Source organism: Salvelinus alpinus, chromosome 11 (genome assembly GCF_045679555.1).
Source record: "Salvelinus alpinus chromosome 11, SLU_Salpinus.1, whole genome shotgun sequence".
Taxonomy (NCBI): Eukaryota; Metazoa; Chordata; class Actinopteri; order Salmoniformes; family Salmonidae; genus Salvelinus; species Salvelinus alpinus.
Genome location: NC_092096.1, coordinates 51,646,119 through 51,652,679, shown reverse-complemented (window position 1 = coordinate 51,652,679; position 6,561 = coordinate 51,646,119). Strand labels below are relative to the sequence as shown.

The window sequence follows — 6,561 nt, the reverse complement described above, 5'->3', positions numbered from 1 at the left end:
GATACTTTCTTCTATTGTCCCTGTTTAAAAGTGTATCTGATTTCAGCTCATGTGAAAATAGATGTTTCCTTTTTCTTTTATATGTGAAGATGAGTTTGTTGGTACATGTGTGTTTGTGATGTAGCTGATGAGGAATAGCAGAGGATGATAATGAAGATGGGGATGGATGATGAAGAGTGACATTGTAAGAGTGAGTGAACTATGCCAGTAAATCAGTAACTGTAAATCAGACTGTAAATCAGTGCTTCCAATGCTGATGGCAGTTCCAGACTTGACCATCAACAAGGTGAAAAATCTGTTGATGTGTCCTTGAGGGAGCCACTTGACCCAAATTTGCTCCAGGGGCGCTGTACTACTATGGCTGTCCCTGTAAAAATAACATCTTCGGGGGTCACTGTGCTATGGGGTTTATGATGACATACTTTTACCTGCATACATACACTACTAACATACTTGAGTCTTTATCAAAGAGATAAGCTAGCTAATACCTTCTTGGACAAGCATACTATACATGTTTTGTGATCGCTAGATGTAGGCATTGCATAGCCCTAGAGTGATGCACTGATCATGACTGACAGCTGAAAGCACCAATAGCATGTCTGTGTGTCAGATTGACAGCCGAGAACCAATAGCATGTCTGAATTTGGAGCTATGTAGGAGCTATTGTTCCAGAAGATGTGAGCGGGAATTAATGCTATCTGTAATTCTGTCATGCAGTGGAAGGTACTGGATAGAGTGTCCGTGAACATGGCAATTTTTAAGTTATGTGTGTTTGTTTGTGACTGTGTTTATGTGCAAGTGTGTCTGTGTATTTGAAAGCTCTCATACCTTCTAAGCACAATTTAAGAGGAGAGGTGAGGAAAGGAGAGTCCACCCCCTGTCCCATTGGACCTTCTTATGATCTGACAATGAACCAGCCCCTTCACTGCCAACAGGGAATAGCCAACTACCACACCCTAAACCTAGAAGCCTGACTGTCCACACTGATTTTACATTTTAGTCATTTAGCAGATGCTCTTATCCAGAGAAATTAGGGTTAAGTGCCTTGCTTAAGGGCACACTAACAGATTTTCAGCTAGCCAGCTACAGGGTTCGAATCAGAAACCTTTCGGTTTCTGGCCCAACGCTCGTAACCACTAGGCTACCTGCCGTCCAGCAGTTATACTATAGGAACTGTTCCCTGTGTGTATGAATTTGGGGTGGCAGGTAGCCTAGTGGTTAGAGCGTTGGGCCTGTAACCGAAAGGTTGCTAGATTGAATCACCGAGCTGACAAGTTATAAATCTGTCTTTCTAACCCTGAGCAAGGCAGTTAACGCACTGTTCCTAGGCCATCATTGTAAATAAGAATTTGTTCTTAACTGACTTGCCTAGTTAAATAAAGGTTAAATAAATCACAGTTAGAACTGAAGTGTTATAGACTCAAAATCTAAGCTCATAACTGTTTTCCAGGAATGTAATAATTCCTATAACATTCAGCAAAACGGAACTTTAAATTGCCAGTATGATTTATTTATAGTAACACCTAAAAGACTAAAAGTATCGCGATAGCAGCACATCCATGTGGAGCTCAACACTGCCCTGATCTGAATCAATGAGCAAACTGTTAAAGGACCCGATTAAAACAGAACACACTTGGAGAGCTGTGTGTGTGTGTGTGTGAGAGAGAGTGTGTCTTTTTGGTTTCTGTTGCGTGCAATCATTCATAATGGCGTATGTCGCATTTTATCACTTTTAACTTTACAAACCCATTCTCTTCAGAGCTCCTCCCCATACATCACTTTGTTGTAGTAGAGCGGGTTGGATGGTTGATGATATTGAAGAATCCGAGGTTAAGTCGGTTGAGAAGGTGTATTTTGATGACGGTGGTGGTGGGGATATTTCTAGATACTAACAGGAATGTTATATTGATAATGAGGAGAAGGGTGATGAAGACTGAAGACCAGAAGGAATGATAAGGCTCCTCCCAGTCTTGCATGGGAGCCTCTACCAAAAAAATGAAAACGGGTGAAGCTTAATAGTTTACCAAGAAAAGGGGGCGGAACTTATTGTTTGAGTTGAGAGTGGGCTAGGGTTGTGTGAATGTACACTTGTCCATTTCTTTTGTGTTTATTCTTGTTTTACCCTTGATTATATTCTTTTTCCACCTTTATTTTGGACAATTTTGTTTTACTACGTGAAGTGTTAGTTTACCGTCCCAGTTAGCTCAAAGGTTAGACAATAGTGTGTTAGTTCTTGTGTAACTTTTTTAGCATTAGCACAAAAAAAGAAGAATAATACCAATAATTAACATAAAAAAGTTAAAGAATAACAAAATACAATCAAACGTACTTGTGTGACTAATTTGTCTGTATAATACAATGAACAACCTAAAAAATTCAATTCTATTAAAAGAAGAAGAAAAAAATCTTGACTGTTTTTTTTTCTTCATTATTAGTCAAATGGGTGGTATTCAAAATGGCATTGGAGTGAGTTTAAGAGAGAAGATTGGGAATTGCTTGTACATATATATATATAGATATACACTGAACAAAAATATAAAAGCAACATGCAACAATTTCAAAGATTTTACTCATATAAGAAAATCAGTCAATAGAAATCAATTCATTAGGTCCTAATCTATGGATTTCACATGACTGGGCAGGGGTGCTGCCATGGGTGGGCCTGGCAGGGTATAGGCCTACCCCCTGTGGAATCAGGCCTAGCCAATCAGAATGAGTTTTTCCCCACAGAAGGGCTTTATTACAGACAGATATTTGAGAGAAATACGTTTTTGTGTATATGTCAAATTCCTGGGATCTTTTATTTCAGCTCATGAAACATGGGACCAACACTTTACATGTTGCGTTTATATTTTTGCTCAGTATATATGAGTGAATGTCTGTTGTGTGTATGTTTATGTTCGAGAACAGCTATGACCAAGTCACAGTTTAGCCCTCTTCCGCTGTACTTATCCATATATAGTACCTTTCTGTTGCTGTTGCTCACTTCATTTGGGCTCCCGAGTGGCGCAGCGGTCACTACAGACCCTGGTTTGATCCTGGGCTGTATCACAACCGGCCGTGATCGGGAGTCCCATAGTGTGGCGCACAATTGGCCCAGCCCCGTCCGGGTTTGGCCAGGGTAGGCCGTCATTGGAAATAAGAATTTGTTGTTAACTGACTTGCCTAGTTAAACAAAGGTTTTTAAAAAATTGAATCATTTGCTAACACACACAACACACTGCAAATATTGAAATGTGGCGCACGCTTTGCCAAGAGTGTGCAAAGCTGTCATCAAGGCAAAGGGTGGCTACTTTGAAGAATCTCAAATCTCAAATATATTTTGATTTGTTTAACACTTTTTTGGTTACTACATGATTCCATATGTGTTATTTCACAGTTGTGATGTCTTCACTAGTATTCTACAATGTATAAAATAGGAAAAATAAAGGAAAACCCTTGAATGAGTAGGTGTGTCCAAACGTTTGACTGGTACTGTAAGTATTCAAAATACTTTGAAATAGATCAAAATCAAATTGTATTTGTCACAAGCCCTTAACCAACAATTACCAAGAAAAATAAGTGTTAAGAATAAATTGTAAAAAATACCAAAAAAAATGTAGGTAGAGGTGAAGTGACTGTGCATAGATAATAAACAGAGAGAAGCAGCAGCGGATTTTTTTTTTTTAGGGGGGGGGGGGGGGTCAATGCAATTAGTCCAGGTAGCCATTTGATTTGATTAGCTGTTCAGGAGTCTTATGGCTTGTGGGTAGAAGCTGTTAAGAAGCCTTTTTGACCTGGATTTGGCGCTCCGGTACCGCGCGGTAGCAGAGAGAACAGTCTATGACTAGGGTGGCTGGAGTCTTTGGCCATTTTTAAGGCCTTCCTCTGACACTGCCTGGTATAGAGGTCCTGGATGGCAGGAAACTTGTCCCCAGTGATGTACTAGGCCATATCCACTACCCTCTGTAGTGCCTTGCGGTCGGCGGCTGAGCAGTTTCCATACCAGGCAGTGATGCAACCAGTCAATATGTTCCCGATGGGGCAGCTGTGGAACTTTTTGAGGATCTGAGGACCCATGCCAAATCTTTTCAGTCTCCTCATGCCCTCTTCACGACTGTCTTGGTGTGTTTGGACCATGATAGTTCGTTGGTGATGTGGACACCAAGGAACTTAAAGCTCTCAATCTGCTCCACTACAGCCCGGTCGATGAGAATGGGGGTGTGCTCGGCCCTCTTTTTTTCCTGTCGTCCACGATAATCTCCTTTGTCTTGATCACGTTGAGGGAGAGGTTGTTATCCTGGCACCACACTGCCAATTCTCTGACCTCCTCTCTACAGCTAGGTCCATAATTATTGTCACCCTTAATAAAGATTAGCAAAAAAGACTGTATATGTCACGTCCTGACCATAGAGAGCCCTTGTTTCTCTATGGTGTAGGAGGTCAGGGCGTGACTAGGGGGTATTCTGGTTTAATATTTCTATGTTGTGTTCTAGTTTATGTTTTCTATGTTGGTGTTTTGTATGATTCCCAATTAGAGGCAGCTGGTATTCGTTGTCTCTAATTGGGGATCATATTTAAGTAGATATTTTTCCCACCTGTGTTTGTGGGATATTATTTTGTGTTTGTGCACCACGTAGTCACGTTTCGTTGTTTGTTTATTGTTTCGCTTAAGTTTCACTTGATATTAAAGATGTGGAACTCTACGTACGCTGCGCCTTGGTCCAGTTCTTACGACAACCGTGACATTATAAAATAAATAATACAAAATGCTGAGCTTCAGTATATTGTATGCAACAACAAAAAAGGTGAATTATATTATTTTATACTAATACAATTGCTCAGAAATATATTGTCTAACAAGTTAAAAGAAACGTTTAAAAAAGATAGGGGGCAAAATTATTGGCAGCCCTGTTTTCAATACTCTAGCACCCTCCCCTTGCGAGGATAACGGCAGCCTTTTTCTCAAATGTTTTATGAGATTTCAGAACACGTTGGGAGGGATCTTCGACCATTTTGCCATATAGAATCTTTCCAGATCCTTGATTTGGCTAAAATGTCCTGGTTCTGGGTAAAGTTCATGATGCCGTTGACCTTAACAAGGGCCACAGGACCAGTGGAAGCAAAATAGTCCCATAACATCAAAGATCCATCACCATATTTTACTGTAGGTATGAGGTACTTTTCTGCGTACAGTATGCTTCTTTTTTTCAACACCAAACCCACCACTGGTGGGCGTGGCCAAAGAGCTCTATTTTCATGTCATCTGACCATGGCACCGGTTCCAATCCAAGTGCCAATGTCATTTATCAAAGTCCAGGCAGTGCTATGGTATTGTATTGTATATGACAGAAACCTACAATTTAAATGTACATTTAATTTAACACATTTAATACATTTAATCAATGTTCATAATTCTCATATGAATTTAATATAATGATCTTAAATCGGTCTTACCTTCAAAGATGCCCGAAATGATGAGACCTTGGGAAAACAATCTTGATTAATTCAATGGAAATACTTGTTACATTAACAGATTGGGCTGTAATTCAAGCCTTTCATTTTGGTTTCTATTATATATTTTAAAGACTGAGTATACAAACATTAAGAACACCTGCTCTTTCCATGACATAAACTGACCAGGTGAATCCAGTTGAAAGCTATGGTCCCTTATTGATGTTGCTTGTTAAATCCGAGTCAATCAGTGTCGAGGAGACAGGTTAAAGAAGGATGTTTAAGCCTTGAGACAATTGAGACATGGATTGCGTACTGTATGTGTGCCATTCAGCGGGTGAATGGACAAGACAACAGATTTAAGTGCCTTTGAACGGGGAATGGTATTAGGTGCCAGGCGCACTGGTTTGTGTAAAGAAGCGCAACACTGCTGGGATTTTTCATGATCCACAGTTGCTCAAGACAATTTTCATTTTTATCAAAGAGGTTCGTGAATGATTTGGCACTTTGATAGAGTTGAATTTTCAGGGCAGAGGAAGACACTGTAAACAAAGGGCAGAGTTAGACTGTTATCCTTAAAGAACACAAAGTACTTGATATCTCATTTGGATTAGGATGCCCCAAATGTATTGGCATAGCAAAATTAAATAAAGCATAATATTGTAGCACCTCCCTTGTCACGTTCTGACCATAGTTATTTTGTATTTTCTTTGTTTTAGTGTGGTCAGGGCGTGAGTTGTGTGGGTAATCTATGTTTTCTATTTCTGTGTTGGTTTTCTGTGTTTGGCCTGATATGGTTCTCAATCCGAGGCAGCTGTCATTCGTTGTCCCTGATTGGGAACCATATTTAGGTAGCCTGTTTCTGTTGGGTTTTGTGGGTGGTTGTTTTCAGTCTTTGTGTGTCTGCACCAGATAGAACTGTTTCGGTTTTCACTTTGTTGTTTTTGTATTTTGAGTTGTTCACTTCCATTAAATAAGATGAACAATTACCACGCTGCACATTGGTCCTCCGATCCTTCAAACTTCTCCTCCTCAGATGAGGAGGAAGATGACAGCCGTTACATCCCTATTAAAAAAAAAAAAAAAACTGTTTAGCTTGGGCATACTGTATACTGCATACCACAAACC

At 39.9% G+C, this 6,561-nt stretch overlaps 1 long non-coding RNA gene across 1 annotated transcript; it reads left to right on the top strand.

Moving 5' to 3' along the window:
- Positions 1 to 140: 140 nt before the first annotated feature.
- Positions 141 to 2,032, top strand: LOC139534356 (uncharacterized). The gene is made up of 2 exons (XR_011666935.1): positions 141 to 1,129; positions 1,207 to 2,032. It is a non-coding gene; the product is annotated as an uncharacterized lncRNA (long non-coding RNA).
- Positions 2,033 to 6,561: the final 4,529 nt, after the last annotated feature.